This window comes from Micromys minutus (genome assembly GCF_963924665.1).
Source record: "Micromys minutus genome assembly, chromosome: X".
NCBI classification, from domain to species: domain Eukaryota; kingdom Metazoa; phylum Chordata; class Mammalia; order Rodentia; family Muridae; genus Micromys; species Micromys minutus.
The window spans coordinates 93,579,620-93,602,237 of NC_137970.1; the positions used below are offsets into that span (position 1 = coordinate 93,579,620).

Genomic DNA, 22,618 nt, shown 5'->3' on the forward strand with positions numbered 1-22,618 from the left:
CCAAGATATAACAAATTCAAATTTAATTTTACTTTCCTCTATGAGAATGTTTAAATCTGTGTATAAATGTCATTTTGATTTCCTCAGATTAAGAGATGAGAGCCATATTCAAGATGGATTGAGCCCAGAATGTTTCCTTTTCTGTTCTAACTATGCCTAGGCCAAGGCCTAGGCTCTTTTATTATATTATATTTCATTTTATTTAGGTTTTCAAAAGGATATCTGGCAAATTTGATTTGGGGAAAACCTTCTTGTTTACTTCTCTCCAGTCAGTTCTGGCATGATTCTAAGAATATCAGAACCACCTGGGACAGTGACAGCCAGCGTGCACACTCTGTAGTGTTTCCCCCACACTGCTCAATTCAATGTCATTGCCGCTGTAGTGATGAACAATAGTTTTAACCAACATGACATAGTATTTTATTTTAGGTTTCCTCAATGCTGAGCAGTCGTTCGCAAGGATAGCCACCTTTGCTTTGCCTTATCTGATTATCTCCAGAGTCTGTTTGTACCCCAGCAAGTACTTTCTACTTTTCATAACCAGCTGGAGCCTAGAGTTGATCGACTCCAGAGACTTATTCATCTTCTTTGCGGCCAGTATGTTCTTGCCTTATGTGCAGGACAACCTATGATCTTCTAATGTTCTTACTATCTAATCTCCCAAGATGACTTATTCCATCCATCCCTTCTCTCTGCTTTTGCCTGAATTGCTCTTCTTGGGCTTATACAAACTTTAGCAATATGTTCTAATCTTCTGGCTCCTTCTTATGCTCTGGATCATTCCCTTTGCACCTGTGTCTAACTTGTTCTCTCTGCAACATATCTCTGTAAAACTCTCCCTGGAAAACTGTCATTGTTCCCCAACCCCATTCTTATATACCCTCTCTTCTGTGCTATTCTCCTGTAAGTTGGGTGTTTCTTATCTCTGACTCATTCTGTTAAATCTTTCTCTGGGCACTTTCTCTGTCCTTCAATTAGACATCACTTTCAAACATGGCTGCTTCCTTCTACAAACTTACTTTGCCTTCATTGTTAGGGTTTACATGTGTGTACTAAGGGTTTGGCTATATTCCAGGCAGATCACACTCCCATCCAGAGTTTCTCTGCCTTCAAACTGGATCACATAAACCTAGGAGATCTTTGGATTTGATCTCTTGCCAGAGAAGTCCTATTTATGGTTTATACTTTTTGAATTCATGTCTAGTTCATAACTTGTTGGTCACTGCCTAATGTCTAAATGGTTCATGGCAGCCTTATCTCACTGTTTTCCTTCTCCCTAACATAGTGTCATGGGGAGTGTTACTATCTGTAGTTTCCAATAGCTTCAATAAATTTGTTTTTAAATAATTGTAGATTCATAGGAAATTACATGCTTTTAATAAGGATATCATGCTCTTTTTACTAAATTTCTTCCAAAAGTTGCATTCTGCCATAGGAAGGTCTCTAATTTTTGTATTCTCAGCTGTGGCAGCAGTCTTGGTTCTTGGGCTCTCCAAAGAGAAGCATTCTCATGGAGCACAGTAGTATATCTAGCAGCCAAGAGTTTAATTAGAAAATTAAGAATGAACTCTTTACAAAAAGAGAAAGCTGATTCAGGCATCAGTGAACTCCATGTTTTCAGGCATTGGGCTTATACTTCTCTATGTTGCAGCTTCTAACTTGTGTCTCTTTCAAAGTTGACACTTCCATAAAAGGGAAATACTGTATGAATATATGGAAGAGATGCAAACACTTGAATTATAGTGATTTAAGCACCTGTAAATATGAAAAGTTTACCAGGGGAAAGAAGAGTAACAGCACTTCTAAAGAGATATTGATGTTACTGTAATCTGACCTATTAAAGACTATATCATCCTTTATACTTTGCATCCATTACAGGATTTCTGAACTGGTCCATCTGGAGTTCACCAGAATCATCTTCTTAATATCATAACAACATCATTTTTACACTTTGTCCCAGGTCCTTTGGTTGGCCCATCCATTGTTCTTGTTTCTTACTTTTCATTTGTTTTTGTTTTTGTTCAGCTTTGTTTACACTTTATAGAATATAATACAATTACATCATTCTTTCCATTCTTTTCCTCCCCACAAACCCTTCCAGGTACCCTTACTTGCTCTCTATCAAATTCACAACATTTTTTACATTAATTATTGTTATATATGTATATATTCCCGAATACACAAATGTAACCTGCTCAGTCTGTCAGTGCTCTATCATTTGGGTCCTGTTGTTCAGTGTCTCTCAGCTAATTTCCTTTGTAACAATTCTGTAAATTAAAGAATGCAATATAAAAGTTTAAATTTTGAGATATTTATAAAAAGGTTCAGGTTAAAAGAACTTTAATTGACTTTGTAATTTACAGTTAGATTTCTAAATATGCCAATATCTTAATATAAAATATTTATGAAATTGTAAAATTTAAGTTATATATAGAAGTAAGATTTTGTTGTATTGTGGAAGAAATTAAACTTTAGATGAGATAATACAGATGATTAGTAGATGGTGAATAGATTGTACTAGGCAGAGAAATAATATTGAATGGAATATACTTAAAAAACTGTTTCTAAGAGTATACTCTTGCTACGATGTGCAAAGCAATATTTCAAGTGGAAAATGTCATCAACAGCCATGGGGTTTGTTCAGTGAACCAGTGAGAAAGAATTTCAGAGCTATAAAAATATATTGGAGTTGAAGTCCATGACTTTGTATAAAGAAAAGGAAAATAAATAGATGAGAAAAAGCAAAAAGTAATTAGAAATATCAGAGTAAGAAAACCAATCCAGAGACATGCAAATTTCTGGAAGTATAGAGTTGAGAATGTTCACATATTTTAAAATGGATTTTAAAATATAATGAAATGCAGACTTCGATAAGAAAGTGTATTCAAAAAGCAGGCTATTGCAATAGAAAGAATATTCTGGCATCAACAACTTGAGAATCTCTCAAAAAGTAAGTAGATAAGAATATTCTTTTACAGAGATGGTAAGCAAATAGAGAGAAGTCAAGCATCTGAGCAGAAACAATCAAAGAAATTTGATGGAAACTGTGCCTCACTGCTGTATCCTGCTTGCAGGGGAAGCTAGGCTGGTATTATGTCCATGATTCTAGTGTTTACTCGGGTCCAAGAGCCACAGAGTTCACAGGCTTAGAAGAGACATACAAATGTAAATAAAATGTAGTCAAGGTAAAGCAAAACTAAAACAATTGGCCACGTGAACAGACACTAAATTCTATATTGTTCCTAAAAGCATCCCAGGAACCAGTAAATGCTCTACTGGTGTATGCCATAGAAGATACTCATTTATTTCTGATCTGGTGGGAGTTTATAGTAGGTGACCTTCAAATTGTTATTTTAACTTGAATAACAGTGTACAATTTAGTAAATGCTTAGCACATGTTAGGGAGAGAGTAAAAGAGAGGGTGGTGAACTTGGCATATATTACTGAATAATAAAATTTTCTTCCTTACATAGCAGTTTCTAAGAAACGATGTAAATCCTTAGAAAGAAAACTTTGCGATCCTAACTGTAGATTTTATAAATGAATTATTCAGAACCAAGTATTCCAAAATATCTATTATTTCAGATTGAATAGAATTGCTGTGTTCCAATGTGCACTTCTCTCCTAAGATCGTAATAATAGCATGGAAAGGATGTACAGTATTAACATTTTGATAGGTATCACAGGAAAAGCAAAGCCTAAAAATTACCTTGTGCAGAGGAAAAGAGAGGGAAGGTCTTGCTTAAATCTTATCAGACTCACCACTAGTCCATCAATTCACAGTCAGCCAGGGGAATGATGTTGCTTTTGAGGCTCTCATGCAGAGACTTCCTGCCTTGTAAAAGAGGCAAATTTATTTATGTAAATTGACCATTTGGCAGTACTACTGCTTCTTTTAGGGTTGACAAGTCCCACTTCTGATAAGACAGATCTAATTTCGTTTCCTTTAAAATGCAATAAAAGCACATTTAATGGTGTTTTTCCCTAGTTTTGATAAGAGAATTCAAATTGTTAACTATAGAATGCCATTAATAAATACTGCTTTTGTTTTAATTAAAGTATACTAAGAAGTAGTTAGGAAGACATTTTACTATAGATGATGAAAAAATATGAATTATTAAATGGAATAGTAATTTGCCTTAGGGTTTGTTTAATTGGGACCTCTTTCTTATCTCATTGTTAACATATTCAAATGTAAGCTGTTCAATATAATTTTAATGTTGCTTTGCTTTCTGTTGCATAACTTATTCATCTTCAAAAAAGGAACATGACACAAATATAAATTTAGGCCCCATAACAAAGCACACAAAGATAAAACAGGCAGTGAATTTTTCTTCCAATTTTCCAGTCAATACCGTTTCTTATATTATATTTCTTCACACTTTTGTACAAACTGCCTATATAGACATCATTGTTTCTGACAAAAGTCTGTATTTCTCTGCAAGCCATAGCTTTTGTTCCTGATGAAATAACAATTAGCTGAATCTCTTTGATACATTCTGTATGGTAAACAGTCAGTTATATTTTTAAGCAAAGGAAGAGAAAAGATGTTTTAAAATGTAAGAAGGTTTTAAAGGCTTTGAGAATTACTCATAAAATATTTACCCTTATTTTTTGCCTTCCTAAAATGTTAAATTCCATTTACTTTACCTTTTTGCCATTAAAAGTCACTTGATTTCACAGATAGATCAGACCAAACAGCTTTCTTGCTATCAAAAAACAGGAAAAGTCATACAAATAACTAAGAAAATTGTGCAAATACTGAGAAAGCCTATATAAAACTAGAAACAAGGTTACATAAATTTATAGTACTGCAGTAAGATTGAGACAATCACATTGTGATTTAAATTTTTCTTAAAATGGGATTACAAATAATACACTTTGCATTGTTCAGTCTGCATAGATCGCTATATATGAACAAAAATAGTTATATACATCCTAAATTTATTCCTTATAGCTAAATATAATCCTATAATATGGCTGTACCATTTTTACCACATAGTTTTTAAAGGATGATTTTGTTTACAGTTTTGAAAATGATTATTTATAATTTAGAGTTATTATGATTAAATCTACTTTAGGCTTATATACAAGTATCAATGTGAATCTATGTTTCCAATTAATTAGTCCAAGTACTACATACTACATGCTAATATACTGTCACTCTCTTCACACACACCAGAAGAGGGTGTTGCATCCCATTACAGATGGTTGTGAGCCACCATGTGGTTGCTGGGAATTGAATTCAGGACCTCTGGGAGAGCAGTAAGTGCTCTTAACCACTGAGCCATCTCTCCAGCCTTATAATGCAATTTCTAATGATTTCATGTGAACTTCCCTAAGATAGAAACTGTCTCTCAAGATTGTTTACCAGAAATACAATTTTCTCACTTTGTTTAAGAACCACATTTCAAAACTTTGTTTTGATTGATTCTAAACTTACTGTTTATTCTGTTGATTTGCATCTTATATGTTATGCACAAATTGTTTAATCATATATTTAAGGAAAAATATAATTGATTAGTTTTCATTATTTAAAACTGATTTTCCCAGTTATTTTGCAGGTCATTATCTTTTCTGTTAGACTTTGAGCTAATAGGAAGGGCTAAATGGAAGCTCCCAGTCTCCATGCTGAGACATGAAAATAGACATTTTGAACGTCGTTGTTCATTTTTAATACACTACTATGGAAATACACAATGTTAGTCTCAGGGTCCTCAAATGTTGAATTGGGGAATACGTTAATTCCAGGGTGAAGTAAAATCCTCCAAAACATCATTCCCCATAGAAACATACTACTTCTGAACTGTGTCTAAATGATGGGAAATGGTCATCCTATATTTCTGTGTGGACTACTTCGGATAGCAAAAGTTGACTGAAACACTTTTCCCTGAATGTTCATTATAAATTAAAACACATATAATCTGATTTCTAACCATCACCTTGAATGGGAGAATATAGGGGAAAATCATAACAATGAACACTAGCACAATCATTCAAATTAATACGTCTGGAGCTCCCTATACATGCTGATTCAAAAATTGATCTTTTTTACAATCGAACAGCTCTAAATTCTAAATTAGTTGAAATATTTATTCATGCACTCTGGTCCATGTTTAGATCTGGGAGAGAGGAACCTATCTATAGCTCCATGTGCTAGCTAACTTCATATCACCAATGCACTCGTGTTTCAACTTCAAAAAACAGATAAGGTCTTCTGTGAATTATCATTTGGCACCAGCACTTATAATCCTGAGCCATTTCTTATGGATGACATTGTTTGTTTGACGGGAGGCAATTTTTCTACCTAACATGTCTTATGATTAAATGTGTTCAAATAAAACTAACCTTATATATTGAGGACAGACACTGTTTTAGAATGTAGGGAACATTTGAGTACATTATGTAACAGGAAACACAAATTAGTTAACTTGTTCTATCTTTTCTCTCAGCATGAATTCAAATACCCTTGCCTAATGAAGTATTATTTCTCAGAAAGTGCCAAACATCCTTTCTTTGCTTATCTCTATGTACCAAGTTTTATTTTTGGAAGGACATTTAAATCTACATAATTTTCATAAGGATAATAAATGCAGCTGAGGAAAACTCCTTACATTGCTTATTCATATTCCCCTTAAATGTGATCATATGTAAATCAGGCTATACCATGTATAAAGTGGGATAGTGGCTCTTTACTTTGCAAATTATACTATATATATATATATATTGAAGAAAACTAGGGTTTTATATTCATAATAATATTTTCATTATTTGATTGTATTTTCAAATCCAGGACAAGACAAATTCTAGTTTGACTAAATTAAAGTATTTTAATTTTCACTAATTTAAAATTCAGTATCAATGTTAGTACAGAGAATATCCAATAAAATTTTTAAAAAATTCAGTATCTGTTGGGTAAAATTTGCTCTTGACTATAAAATAGTCAATAGTATGTGTGAAGAATTGTGAATATTTGTAGCTGCACATGCATGCTGTGTGTATGTGTGTGTGCCCACATATCATATTACATGTGTGTTTAGAGAACAACTCTCTTGAGTTAGTTTTCTTTTTCAAATTTGCATGGTATCCAGAAATTGAACTTGGAACTCATATCACCAGACTTAAAGTGAAAGTACTTTTGCCTGCTGACCAATCTCACTGGTTCTATTCTTGGCTATTTTTAGTGTATCAATTTTATTATACAACTATAATTTCAGAATTATTTAACATGTTAGTATGGTTAAATTTCATATTTTAAAGTTTGAGATTTATTTTATTTTATATATTCAACCTACTGAGTCTACTTAGTGCTGACTCTCTCTGTTTATGTGTTTAGGGCTGACCACTTGGAATCTGATAGAATATCAGATGATTCATCCCTGGAGAGGACCAATTCACTGCATTTAAGCAGCAGTTAATTGCATGTAACTTCATCTGTGGGTGAGCCATATGAGATTTCCACCACCAATATTGTCAATATGCAGGTCTTGTTTACACAACCATGTTGAGATTTCATTTGCCAAGTATATGTACAAGACACTATCTCATTGCAGAAATATTGTTTCTCTTGCTTTATAAGATCTTTCCAAACCTCTGCTATGATATTTTCTGAGTCTTAGATGTAGGGCTGGTGCTGCAGAATTATCAACTGGGGATGAATAGCCAAAGCTCTAAATCTGTGGCTACATTTTTTTTGTTATCCTAAGCATCATATTTTTAAGGAAAATTAAAAAGTGTGATAAAATCTCAAAAATGTTATTGGTAATTTATGCATAATTTTAAATAATAAGCTCTAAGGTCAAAGATTAACAAATGGGACTTAATGAGATTGCAAAGTTGGAATCTCAGGGTTGTTTTGATTTGCATTTCCCTGATAGTTAATGATGTTGAGCACTTCCTTAGATGCTTCTCAGCCATTAGTTATTCCTCAATTGAGAACTTTTTGTTTAGCTAAGTACCTATTTTTTAATAGGGTTATTTGATTCTCTGGCATCTAACTTCTTGAATTCTTTGTATAACTTGTATATTAGTCCTCTATCAGATGTGGGATTGGTAAAGATCTTTTCCAATCTATTGGCTGCCATTTTGTTTTCTTGACAATATCCTTAGCCTTACAGTAACTTTTGCAGTCTCATTAAGTCCCATTTGTCGATAGTTAAACTTAGAGCATGAGCCATTGGTGTTCTGTTCAGGAAATTTTCTCCTGTGCCTATGTGTTTTAAGGTTTTTCCTACTTTCTCTTTAAAAATTTTAGTGTACCTGGTTTAATGTGGAGATCTTTGATTCAGTTGCCCTTGAGCTTTGTACAAGGAGATAAGAAAGGGTCTATTTTCATTTTTCTGCATGCTGAGTGCCAGTTGGACAAATACCATTTGTTGAAGAGGTTGTCCTTGTTCCATTGAATGTTTTCAGCTCTTTTGTGAAAAATCAAGTGACCATATATGTGAGGGCTAATATCTGGATCTTCTATTCTGTTCCATTGATCTACTTGCCTATCTCTGTACCAGTATCATGCAGTTTATAGCACAATTGCATTATAATATAGCGTGAGGTGAGGGATAGTGATTCCCACAGATGTTTTCTTGTTGTTGAGGATGGATTTCTATATTCTATGTCTTTTGTTATTCCAGATAAAATTGCACATTGCTTTTTCCATCTCTATGAAGAATTGGGTTGGAATTTTCACGGGAATTGTATTGAATCTGTAAATTGCTTTTCGTAAGATGGCCATTTTTACAATGTTGCTCCTTCCAACCATGAGCATGGGAGATCTTTCCATTTTCTGAGATCTTTCTTGATTTCCTTCTTTAGCAATTTGAAGTTCTGGTCATATAGGTACTTCCCTTGCTTAGTTAGAGTCACACCAAGGTAATTCATATTTTTTTGAGACTTTTGTCAAGTGTATCTTTTCCCTAATTTCTTCTCTGCATGTTTGTCCTTTTTGCTTTTGCTGTCTAATGGCTCCATCCAGGATTTTCAGTACTATGTTGCATAGGAAGGGGGAGAGTGGGCAGCCTTGTGGAGTCCCTGATTTTAGTGGGATTGTTTCATGTTTCTCACAGTTGAGTTTGATGTTGGCTACTGGTTTGCCGTATATTGCTTTTACTATGTTTATTTATGGGCCTTGGATTTCTGTTTTTGCCAAGACTTTTAACATGAAGAGGTGTTGAAATTTATCAAATGTTTTTTCAGCATTCAGTGAGATGACCATGTGTTTTTTTTTTTTTTTTTTTTTTTTTTTTTGAGTGTGTTTATATGGTGGATTACCTTGATAGATTTCTGTATATTAAGCCAACCCTGCATCCCAGGGATGAAGCCTATTTGATCATGGTGAATGATGCTTTTGATATGCTCTTAGACTTGGTTTGCAAGTATTTTGTTGAGTATTTTTGCATCAATGTTTATAAGTGAGATTAGTCAGAAGTTCTCTTTCCTTGTAGGGTCTTTGTGTGGTTTAGGAATGAGGGTTATTTTGGCCTTGAAAAATGTGTTAGGTAGTATTCCATCTGATTCTATTTTATGGAATAGTTTGGAGAGTATTGGTATTATGTTGTCAATAATTGTTTGATAAATTTCTGCACTGAACGCATCTGGAACTTAGCTTTTATTGGTTGGGAGGCTTTTGATTACTGCCTCTATTTCTTTAGATGTTATGGGATTATTTAGATGGTTTACCTGGTTCTGGTTTATCTTTAGTATCTGGTATCTCTCTAGGAATTCGTCTATTTCTTCCAGATTTTCCTGCTTTGTTGAATATAGGCTTTTGTAGTAGGATCAGATGATTTCTTGAATATCCTCAGTTTCAGTTGTTTTGTTTTCATTATCCTTTCTGATTTTTGGTAATTTTGATACTCTCTCTTTGCCCTCTAGTTAGTCTGGCTAAGGGTTAATAGGTCTTGTTAATTTTTCAAAGATCGAGCTCTTGGTTTTGTTGATTCTTTGAATGGTTCTTTTTGTTTCTATTTGTTCTATTTCTGCTCTAACTTTGAATATTTCTCGAATTTTACTCCACTTGTTTGTATCTGCTTCCTTTTGTTCTAGAGCTTTCAACTGTGCTGTCAAGATGCTAGTGTATGCTCTCTCCAGTTTCTTTTTTTGAAGCACTCAGAGTTATGAGTTTTCCTTTCAGTACTGCTTTCATTGCATCCCATATTTTTGGGTATGTTGTATTTTCTTTTTCATTAAATTATAGGAAATTCTTAATTGCTTTCTTTATTTCTTCTTTGACCATGCTATCTTTTAATAGAGCATTGTTTATTTTCCATGTGTATATTGGCTTTTTGTTGTCTTCTTTGTTGTGAAAGACCAACCTGAGACAATAATGATATGATAGGATGCATGGAAGTATTTCAATTTTCTTATATCTATTGAGGCTTTTTTGTGACCAATTATATGGTCAATTTTGTAGAAGGTGCTGTGAGGAGCTGAGAAGAAGGTGTATTCTTTTTTTTTAGGATGAGATATTCTGTAGATGTCTATTAATTCCAATTGGTTTATAACCTCTGCTAGTTTCACTGTGTCCTTGTTCAGTTTCTGTTTCCTTGATCTGTCCATTGATGAGAGTGGAGTGTTGAAGTCTCCATCTATTATTGTGTGGGGTGCAATGTATTTTTTCAGTGTCCTGGGGTTTCTTTTATGAATATGGGTGCTCTTGTATTTGGAGCATATATATTAAGAACTTAGAGTTCCTCCTGACAAATTTTTCCTGTAATAAATAAAAGTGCCTTTCCTTGTCTTTATTGATAACTTTTGGTTGAAAATCTACTTTATTCAATATTAGAATTGCCACTCCAGCTTGCTTCATGCTCTTTGTTTGGAAGGTTTTTTCTCAACCTTTTACTGTGAGATGGTGTCTGCCTTTGTCTCTGAGGTTCGTTTTGTGTATGCAGCAATATGGTGATTTCTGTTTATGTATCCAGTCTGATAGCCTATATCTTTTTATTGGTGAATTGAGTCTATGTATGTTAATAGATATTAAGGAATAGTGGTTGCTGTTTCTTGCTATTTTTGCTTTTAGAGGTAGAATTGTGCCTGTGTGTCTTTCATCTTTTGGTTTTCTTGCTTAGGTATTTTCTTGTTTTTATTAGGATGTAGTTTCCCTCCTTATATTGGGTTTTTCACCTATAATTCATTGTGGTGTTGGATTTATGGTCAGATATTTTGTAAATTTAGTTTTGTACTGGAATATCTTGGTCTCTCCATCTATGGCAAGTGATAGTTTTGCTGGGTAGGTATAGCAGCTTGGGCTGACAATTGTGTTCTCCTAGGGTCTGCATGATGTCTGTCCAGGATCTTCTAGCTTTCATAGTCTCGGTTGAAAATTCGAGTGTGATTCTGATTGTTCTGCCTTTAGATGTTACATGACATTTTTCCTTTACTGATTTTAGTATTCTTTCTTTGCTTTGGGCACTTGGTGTTTTGATTATTATGTGCCAGGAGGAATTTCTTTTCTGCTCCAATATATTCAGGCTTCTGTAGGTTTCATTTATGCTCATGGTCATCTCATGCTTCTGGGTAGGGATGTTTTCTTCTATGATTTTGTTGAAGATATTTACTGTGCCTCTTAGTTGATACTCTTCTCCCTCTTCTATTCCTATTATCCTTAGGTTCGGTCTTCTCATTGTGTCCTGGATCTCCTCAACATTTTGGGTTAGGGGCTTTTTGGCTTTTGCATCTTCTCTGACTGTTTTGTCTATGTTTTCAATGTTGTCTTTGGCCCTCGAGATTCTCTTTTCCATCTCTTGTTGTCTGTTGGTGCTGCTTGCATCTGTGAGTCCTGATTTATTTTTTAGATTTTCTACCTCCAGGATTGTTTCTTTTTGTGTTTTCTATATTCTTTCCATTTCCATTTTAAATTCCTTATTCAATTCCTTCATCTTTAAGGCACAACATACTAATTGATAAATCAATATCACATTGTCAACCTTGAAAACATACACACACACACACACACACACAGACACAGACACACACACACACACACACACACCTGAGTAATTTTTAGCTGTAAAAAGGAAAGAAAGCCATTTCTAGGAAGAAAGAACTAGAAAACAACATAAGACCAACAAGACTAAAAGGAGGTATTGATTTCCTCTGAGGTGCAGTATTTAGATTTAACATCTTTAAGTTTTACCATCATGTGAAGATTGTACTACATGAGTATCTTACTACATGCATATCTTGTGTCTTGGAAGGCCATGGGAGGGTGATGGATCACATAATACTGAAGTTAAGGGTGGTTTAAATATCCATGTGGATGCTGGGAACAAACGTCCAGTCATCAGCAATAGTGACAGTTGCTATTTCCCACTGAGGCATCTCTCCAATGTTAATACCTAGATTTTGAAATATTAGAAAATAGAAGGAGTGATATTTTGGGGAATGTGGAAGTATTATGAAAAGAACAGATGACAAAAGATGATAGAGTTAAATAAGTGCAAAGTTATTTTATACATACATCGGATCTATTACTTTGTGTTATGCATACATATATAATGTTTAAAATGATAGCTGTCTCTAAGGGAATATAGTATGAGTAATCTAACTTTATTATATTGGTCTATATATCTACTGCTATCCATGTAGAATGATGTTTAAATTATCAGAAACTCTTAGAAACTTTAGGAGTGTTTTTCTAGGCTATTTGTGGCCCCATAAAATTCTGAATAAATTTGAGGGTAACTTTTTTTTTTTTAAATTTCTCCACAGTATCATATTATTTTGGTAGGAATGACCATGTGATATGATAGCAGTAGTATTAAGAAACAGAATGTTGTCTTGGTGTGCCATTTTATGCTCTTCGGTGTCACTGAACTTGGTTATTAGAGCAAGTAATTTTCCTGTCGACACCCCTACACATGTATGCACACATGGTTGTGTTTACAGTAAGGCCATTTCCTTGATCAGAGTTGATTCAAGCTTATTTGATTTGATTATTTTTTTGGTTAGATTTTAGCCTTGAGTACTGTCCTTGGCCTCAGCATTATAGTTTCAGTAATGATTCTGCTGAGTAAATTTAGCAGGAATATTTTTTCATGGCATCAGATCACTTTCAGTGTCTGATTGGATTCGTGATCCATCACCGTTGATATTTCTAATCCTTGTAGTTTTATGGTGCCTTAGCTAGCATTCAATATCAATACTAACTATAGTGTCTCGAATTGGAAGCAGGGCTAAATCATGCTTGACATACTTTCAAGTTCTATTTGATAGACAAATGAATTAAACAGGTGAAAAGGGATATGAATTTGGACACATTTTTCTCACATACTAGATTGGACTCTCTATGGCTCCCCTTCTTATATGAAATGAGCCATCCAGTCATTTGCCTGCAAAAACAAAGTCACACACACACAGACACACACACACACACACACACACACACACAACACACACACACACACACACACATACACACACACACATGTTCTTATGAATTCTGCTATTTACCATGTCATTTTCTCTTAGATATTTATCTGACAATGGATCAATATCAACAATATTAATTTTAATGGATAAACATATCAAATAGCAAAACCCAAGTAAGCTAAAGATGAAATTGGTATATAATGTGAAGTCATTCATTTTCTCACTTGTATAAAAATGTTTCCATAGGATTTCCTTATCATCCTTTAAAAGATCACAAGTACATTTGCATTCAGAGTGGTATTTTTATACTTCATTGTTGTTATATACTTAGCTTATTTAAGATGCACAATATTAACTTTAGATTTTCTTTTTTACTAATGACTTAGTTATTGATCACAAGTTTTTCTGTGTTTAGACATTATCATTCAGTTGTATTTTGGAATTTCTCTGATTTAGGATTTAGCTGAATTTCATTTAAGAGTGAGATATTTAATACCCTAGCTAATGAATATCCAGCTTTCATGATGCTTTGCTTTTGTGTGGGAGAAGTTATTTTTATGCATATGTAGCTGAAGATAGCAATGTCTGGCATCAATATGAGAAGTGGCCTTTGGTCCAAGGAGGACATGGTTTCCCAATGTAGGAGAATGACAAGGCTCTGTGGTAGAGAGGGTGATTAGAAGTAAGTGCAACTTCATGAAGACATGTGGAGGAGGAGGGGGATGGGTGTGGGTTGGGGGAAGGAGAAAACATTTTAAATGTAAATACAGAGAGTATCTAATAAAAAAGAAAAAATAATAATTTAGTATTGAATTTAATAATAAAATTGAAGATGAATTTTTTGTTTGTTTCATGACATATTATCTATCCTGGATAATATCTGTGTACAAGAATTATCCTGCTATTGTTAGGTGGACTGTTGTTTGTCTGTCTTAGCTATAACTCTTCAACAGTATTATTTACAGCCTCTATTTTCTTATAATTACTGATTTCCTGTCTAGTATTTTTATCAAAGGTAGAATATAATATCCTCAAATCACCTATTGCTACTTAAGTTCTGTATTTCTCATTTTAATTTTGTCATATTTCTTTTCGAGGGAGACCATGCTGGGTGATGTATGTGTATTTGTAATTAGTATACAATATATTTTTGTGAATTAACTTTTTTAATGTACAATGCAATTTGTGTTTCATGAATGTTTTAAATAAGGTTGATGCTGTCTGATGATAGTACAATTATATCTAATGTCTTTGATTATTACTTCCATGGAATATTGTTTATAATTCTTTTCACTTTAACTACAAGTTATCATTTTTCTAAGTGTATTACATATAACACATACCTGGGTGCTATTTTCTCTTCCACTTTTTTAAATTTTTATACCTACAATGGCAAGCTTGGTTTAATTTTATTACGAGTTTAGTTCTTATAAAAGTAAACTTAATTCACAATTATGAACAAAAGCCCTCTCTTCCATTTCCATGTTGCTGATTTAACATACATTTTTATTTAGCTTATCCTCAATAACAAAGTTATATAATAAGCACTTTGTGTATTCACCCTTAAATACTGTGGGAAATGGAAGGTGGAGAGAAGGACCAAGCATGTAATAAATAGTTCTAATTTTCTTCCATGCATTTGGGTTTCTGGAAAAAAGTTTAGTTTTAAAAATGTCATTTTTATTTCTGGTATACATTCAATTTACATGAAAGATACAAATTTAGGGTTTATAAACTAATTTATAACCCAATTGCAGTTTCCCCTCCCTTGTCTCATCTTGTTCCTTCTCACTGGTCCCCATACAATCCTTCTCTTTCTCCTCAGAAAAGGGGATGGCTTCCATATATATCAGTCTTAGCATAACAAATTACAGTAAGACTAGGCCATCTTCTCCTTTTGAGGCTAGACTGTGCAGGGTTTTATCGTGTTCCAATCATAAAAATACTATCTACATATTGGAATTGTAATAGTATCATAGGTTTTGGAATTTAGTCAAATGCTGTCATAGAGGGAATACTGTTCTTTTCCCTATATCTTGTATCCACTACTGGGATCGACTAACAATTATATTAACTTTATAACTTACACTAACTTTAAAATTCACCATTCTTTAAGTTCATATTTTCTGTTAGCTAAGTAATTAAGATTCATAAATAAGCCTCTGGAAAATATTTTCTTTTTTCCCAACCTCCATGTGAAGTTGTTGCATTTTCTGTAATAAAAAAAAATGTCCCTTACTATGATTATATGTTTAGATGAAACTGTGGATCAGGACCAGAAACTAATACATATCAGGTAGTTGATCTAACACAAAGAACCATCTTTACCCCTAAAATATTTTTGTAAATGAATATCAGTATATCTACCTTCATTTAGCCCAAAAACAGATTTAACAGTTACTAATGGATATCTATTTTATTCATTGTTAGATATATAAATTTGCCACTAAAGTTTATTCACTTTTATTGTTTTTAAAAATGTAAGATCATGTCTCCTTATTCATGGAGAGAACAAAATATAAAAATTATTATGATAAAATATTTTAAAGACATAAAATTAGTCATCCCAAAAGGGATGAGATATATACCATTTCAACTAAATATGGGTTTCAATGAAACTTTCATATACTTTTATATACTTTATGACTTATTTCTCTTACAGGTATTTTTGTGGTTAATTTATATACTGTTTGTCGATGAATGCATATTTTGTATTTTTATTGATTAAATTTGTTTTTTGACAACTTTATACTTGTATATACTGCATACTGTTAATTCTCATGCATATCTACCTACCATTCCCTCCAAATCTGTCTGAGGTCAACTGAGTTCCACCAGAAATCTCTGCATGATCATGGATGTGTTGTTAATTTTTGGAGACTCATGGCCTAAGCAGTGAGTATAATGTTGAAAAAATTAATTTCTTTGTCTAGAATTGATCAGTTAAGAATAGTTCATCAGTGACAGGAATGACCCTAGGTATTATAGTTAGACACAAGGAAGGTAACTTCAGTTGAGAGTTGGTGATTGCACTGGTGAGTCTGCAGGATGTATTTCTTAGCATATAGTCTTGTGGCTCTTTCTTACTTTCTGTCCTCTCTTCTGCAGTGTTCTCTGAGTATAGTAGTGGTGATAAATGTGCCTTGTTTAGGACTCAACCTTCAACACATTAATTTTCAGTATCTTGAACAGCTATAACACTGCATTCGATATTATTTGCTGCACAGACACTTTATGGCTGGGCTTAGAGTAGCTTTTGTCTATGGATATAAAGTGATATTTAGAAGACACTTTGATAGTATGTCAATTTAATTAAATAACAGTAGTAAGTTCCTGACTTGAACCCATAACCTCTCAGAAATGAGTTTTAATTGGGTTGAGAATACCAAGTATAAGTTCTCTCCTGTGGAATGTATCTCAAGTCCAATCAAAGAGCAACTAATTATTCCCAAAACTGTGTTACTAAAGCACACATAGACACATTTCTTGATTTTTAAAATAAAAATTCAATTTTTTAAAATTGCAACTCATATAAAAAGTTATACCACAAAGTTATTCCATACACAGTCTCTGTATTCCAGTGTTTTTGTGGTTATAAAAAGAATAGGAAACAGTGATTTCAACCCAGGTTGAAAAGGCAGCAGTTAGTTAACAATGGAGCATGTACAACTTCATGATGCGCTATTTTTGCTTTTTGATAAATTATATTATTACAAAAAGAAGGTGACATAACACAAGAACAAAACTTCTTACCATAGAAGCAAGTATAGGTTTTCATGTAAATTAAAAACTTAGACTAAATAGTTAGATTTATATAATATATAAGAATAAAAATAACTTGATTATTCACTTCTCTTCTTTAATCATTCCTGTCACTATTTTCTTTAGATTCAGAACTTGCCAACTTTTATGCATTGCCACAACCCTTATTTTTAGGTATGTTGTTCTTTCTCAACTAAAAATCACTGATGCATAGAAATTTTCCATCTATTCACTGAATTGAAAATGATAATACATAGTATTTTTGTAGCATGTCAAAGGAGCATACAATGCAGTCATTCTCTAAGCTATAATTGCAGGCAGTACTTCAATGTGAAGCAATTTGCCTTTAAACATGAAGTAACATAAGGGCCAAAGATAGTTCTAGAAGTATTATTTCCATTAGTTATTCTGTTATATTTATCAAACTATACCATTTATGTGTTGTCTAAATCACTCAAGACTTTATTCATAAAACTACAATAGAACTCTCTGTCAAGTTTAAACAGGCAACACCCAAAGTATCAGAATATCAAGTATGTATATATAACCAATGAAGACCAAATATATGGAATGATTCTAGATATACATATATATATATATATATATGTATGTATGTATATTATACTTATGAGATTTTCAAGAAGTTCTCAATCTATGAGTTATAACAATTTTGGGTCATATGTGAGATATCTTATATAATCAGACACCTACACTGCAATTCATAAGAATAACAATATTATAGTTGTGAAGCAGCAAAGAAATAATTTTATTGGCAGGGGTCACTATGACAGAAGGGACTATATTAAAGGGTCATAACATTAGGAAAGTTGAGAAGGACTGGCTTAGACTAAAAAGCAAAGCACTGACACTTGGAACTTTATTAAGCTATATTCTATTATAATAATCAAATAAATATGGTCATGTTTATTTTTGTCACAGTAACTTTTAAATGGATCAGGAAAAATATGCTCAAAAATTGAAAGTATACTGTCAATAGAAAATGCCTAGTTTTTTATGAAGTTATTGTCTAGAATAATTTGTAGCAACCAAAATCCATGTTACTCACAAATCAAACTTGTATGGTATCTCTCTTTAACTAGAACCAAGGTAAAACATAAAAATAATTAACTGACTTAAATTACAGAGTTGTAAATATTACACCTTGGGGTGATTTGACTTATTTTTCTCTTCTTTAAAAGAATAATTTTATTTAGTTACATTCCTAATGTTGCCCCCCTCCCAGTCTCCCATCTCAAAGTTTTTCACCCCATCCCCTTCCTGTTTTATACTGAGAGGGGCTTTCCTCTCACCCCAACCCCACCCCCATCCCTCACCTCCCACTCTCATTTCCCTTCCTTCACTCCCCTACCCTACCCAGGCATCCCTGTTCCCTGGGGCATCAAGTTTCTACAGGATTAGGCTTATCCTCTCCCACTAAGTCTAGACAAGGTATTCCTCTGTTATATATGTACCTGGGGCCAAGGATCAGCCCATGTATGCTCTTTGGTTGGTGCATTAGTCTCTGGGACTAATTTCTGGGTTAGTTGATACTGTTGGTCTTCCTATGGACTTGCCATAGACTTCAATTCCTTCAATCCTTCCCCTAAGTCTTCCATAGAGATGCCAAACTGGAGTCAAATGGCAGGTTGTAAGAATATACATCTGTCTAAGTTGAGTGTTGGTAGAGCCTCTCATAGGACAGCCATACTTGGCTCCTATCTGAAAGCACATCATAGGAACATTACTAGTGTCAGTGTTTGATTCCTGACCATAGGATAGATTCCAAGTTGGGCTGGTCACTGGCTGGTCTTTCATTAAGTATCTGCTACATTTTTGTTTTTGCATTTGTTTTAGATAGGACCAATTCTGGGCCTATATTTTGAAGGTAGTTTGGAGACTCCATCCCTCTCCTGGGGCCCCTTTCTACCTACTGAAAGTGGTCCCTTTTGGTTCCATCTCCCCACTGCTGGGCATTTCCACTAAGGCCATTCCAGGTCTCTTGGACTTATTACAAGTTCTCCATGTCTTCCACGCCTAGCAGCTGCATATTTCCATTCTTTTTTTCTAGCCACGTGGGACACTCTCTTGTCTGTCTCACCCCATATCTAATCCTGTCTCCAACTCCCCAGCAATTCCTTCTCCTAACCAGGATTATTCTGTTTCCCCTCCTAAGTGGTATTGAAGCATCCTCCCTTGGGTTTTCCATTAAACTTCTTACAGTCTGTGGGTTGTATCAAGTGTATTCTGTATTTTGACTAATATTCACTGATCAGTGTGTACATACCATGCATATCATTTTTTGTTTGGGTACCCTCACATAGAATGATATTTTCTAGTTTCATCCATTTGCCTGTGAGATTCATGATGTCCTCCTTTTTTAACAGATGAAGTGTATCCAATTGTGTAAGCAAACCACATTTTTTGTATTGATTCTTTAGTTGAGGGACATTTGGATAGCTTCTAGTTTCTGGCTATTATGAATAAGGCTTCTATGAACATAGTGGAGTACTTGACTTTGTTGTATGGTGGAGCACGTTTTGGGTATATGCCCAGGAGTTCTATAGCTGGGTCTTCAGATAGAACTATTTTCAACATTCTGATAAACTGCCAGATTGATTTTGAGAGTGGTTATATCAGTTTGCATTCCCACCAGAAGTGGGGAAGTGTTCTTCTTTCTCCACATCCTTGCTAGCATGTACTGTCACCTGAGTTTTTTATCTTAACCATTCTGACTGATGTAAGGTGGAAGGAATCTCAGGGTCTTTTTCTTGATGATTAAGGATGTTAACATCTCTTGTAAATGTTTGTCAGACATTTGAGATTTCTCTGTTGAGGATTCTATGTTTAGCTCTGTACCCCATATTTATTGGGTTCTTTGTTGTTCTGTGGTCTAACTTCTTGAGTTCTTTATATGTTTTATATATAGATATATCTGATCTATGGTTCATGAGAATCTTTTCCCAATCAGTAGGTTGCCATTCTGTCTACAGACAGAGTCCTTTGCCTAACAGAAGCTTTTTATTTTATGAGGTACCAATTCTTAATTGTTGATCTTAGATCCTTAGTCACTGGTGGTCTGTTCAGGACAATTTCTCCTGTGTGCTTTTGAGGCTATTTTCCACTTTCTCTTCTATTAGATTCAGTGTGTCTGGTTTTAGGGTCCTTTAGATATATTAATAGTAATAGTCATAATAAGATTGATGACATAGGCCCAGGTCCTCAAAAAACTTTTCATACAATTGTAAAATTTCTATATAATTAAATATAAAGTTAATCATCAATAAATAGGAAGCCTAAAACATCGGCACTGAATATGAAAAGAACTACAGATATCAAAGGTTTGATTTGCTGTTTAGAGTGTGCCACGACAGTGCATTTGTATCTAGTTTCTAATCCTTTTTATGTATATATAACCTAAAGACAAGGATTTCTAAAAAGATATGATGAGCTTTTAGCCCTCTGCATAACTAAGGACACAGTTGCCTTTGAATTTCTCGTTTGTGACTGAACTGTGAAAAAAATGTGGATTCATATCTATTTACCTCTCATGTCACAATTTGAACCGTGATATGACCCATGTATAGCTTTTCTGTCTGAAGAGTCATTTTCTTCATCATTAGGAAGAAAATTCATCGTTTACAGAAGGATGGTTTAGGAAATATTTGCCCTTTGTTATAATCAGTATTGTACATTTCCAAGTGTTTATTCTAAGGTGTCAAAAATTAGCATTAAATTGAATAGCATGCTTTCTTTTTCACTGTGCATGTCATGACCTTTAAACAAAATAGAGTTTGTCTAAGAAATAAATGAATATTTAATTTTTGCAACATTTCCTGAATGTTTTATTTTTCTCAAATACTATGCTGTTTTACACATGTATCATTACTTAATTCTCAAAAACTTCTTTCTTAAGATGATACTATGAGTTAGAGTAGTTCTATAATTTAGGCTAAGGTAGCATAGGTAGTTAAGAACAAAAATATGAGTATATTGATTGAATTTATAGGTTCAAAGTTTTGCTCTTTTTCTGGTATTTTCTTATTATAAACTCCATCCCAACTTCTTTAAAATTTTATAACACACTGCTCTTTATGAAAAAGCAAATAGGACATAAGGACATATGTCACCTGTTTATCTCAATCTCAGTTTTTCTAATGTTTTCTGCCATATATTTATGGTTGTTGTCATCCAGTAAGGACTGTTCTACATGCTATGAAGTATGATTTGAAGAGCAGTTCTCTACTTCCAATAATTAGATACCATTGAAAATGTTACATTTTGTTTTACATGTACTTTATGCTCATTGTAACTATTAAGTTTTCAATGCATACTATCAAACCTTTAAAAAATCAAGTACTGACTAAAAATATATTAATATAGTTTTATGAAAAAAAAGATACCATTGAAAAGCTCCACTCACTTCTAGTTGTTCTCAATAAAATTCTCTGCAGAACGTAGTTCTTTATACACAAAAATTTCAGCTTACTGCAAAGTTATTCTATCTTATTGGTGATCATCTATATCTCTGTTCTAGAGAAGACAGGATGCTCAAAAGGTTTCCAAATACGTTCATAAAAGCCTCAGATGTTTTCAAATGAAAATAAACTATTCTACTGAAGAATAAGCAAAAGTTTATCTCTATGAACTAAAATATAAATGCTTGTTTCTTCAAAGATTGCACATTCTATTTTTGAAAATACTTTTATACTATTCAGGGCTGTTACTTAAATCCTAACTTATATATTGATATAAAGAGGTATTACATTTGCTTTGCAGAATTAACATATGATCACTAAAATATAATTTTGATCTTAAAAAAGTTGAGCTAAACAACTGCAGTTTAAGTGGTTCAGAGCTATGATGCCACAGAATCCATTCACCTCCTTCCTCATTTTCCCATCTTAAGAAAGCTCCATTTTATGTTGCTAGCAGTGTTAATTACTTCCTATTTATTTACCATTATCCCCAATTCCCAAATAATTAGCATTTATAAAGTACTAGAACAATATATAAACTGTGGTTGATATATATATGTGTGTGTATGTATGTATGTATGTATGTGTGTATATAACTGGGATTTCCTTTCCAAATTGTGATTTCTCAGTTCTTATTGCTGTTCAGTTGAATCATCAAGCTTTCCAACATGTTTTGCCAACATATATATTTTTGCATACACATATTTTTCTTTGAGACCTAGAAAATAGCAATTATACAAGTCCAGGTGGTTGTTACCAGAAAATAATCACATCTTAAAGCCATTTGAGTCTTCACATATTATGAGACAAAAATTCTCAGGGGTATGATTATCTCATTTTTGCTCCTCTTCATATCATGTCAGTATCCTGTTCTGTATTCACAGCAAAAAATTACAAATTCTTAAAATTGCTTCCCTCAGTCAGTAGTATTCTATTTTACCATAGAATCATTCTAAGACCACAGTTAGAATACAATTAAAGAATACAACAGCATTGTATAAAGACAATATTTT

General features: G+C 33.4%; 1 pseudogene across 1 annotated transcript; it reads right to left on the reverse strand.

Moving 5' to 3' along the window:
- Nucleotides 1-255: 255 nt before the first annotated feature.
- On the reverse strand, nucleotides 256-20,763 carry LOC308415145 (large ribosomal subunit protein eL30-like; annotated as a pseudogene). The gene is made up of 2 exons: nucleotides 20,673-20,763; nucleotides 256-609 (listed from the first exon to the last, which is right to left on the reverse strand). The product of its transcript is annotated as a large ribosomal subunit protein eL30-like (transcript).
- Between the last annotated feature and the right edge of the window lie 1,855 nt (nucleotides 20,764-22,618).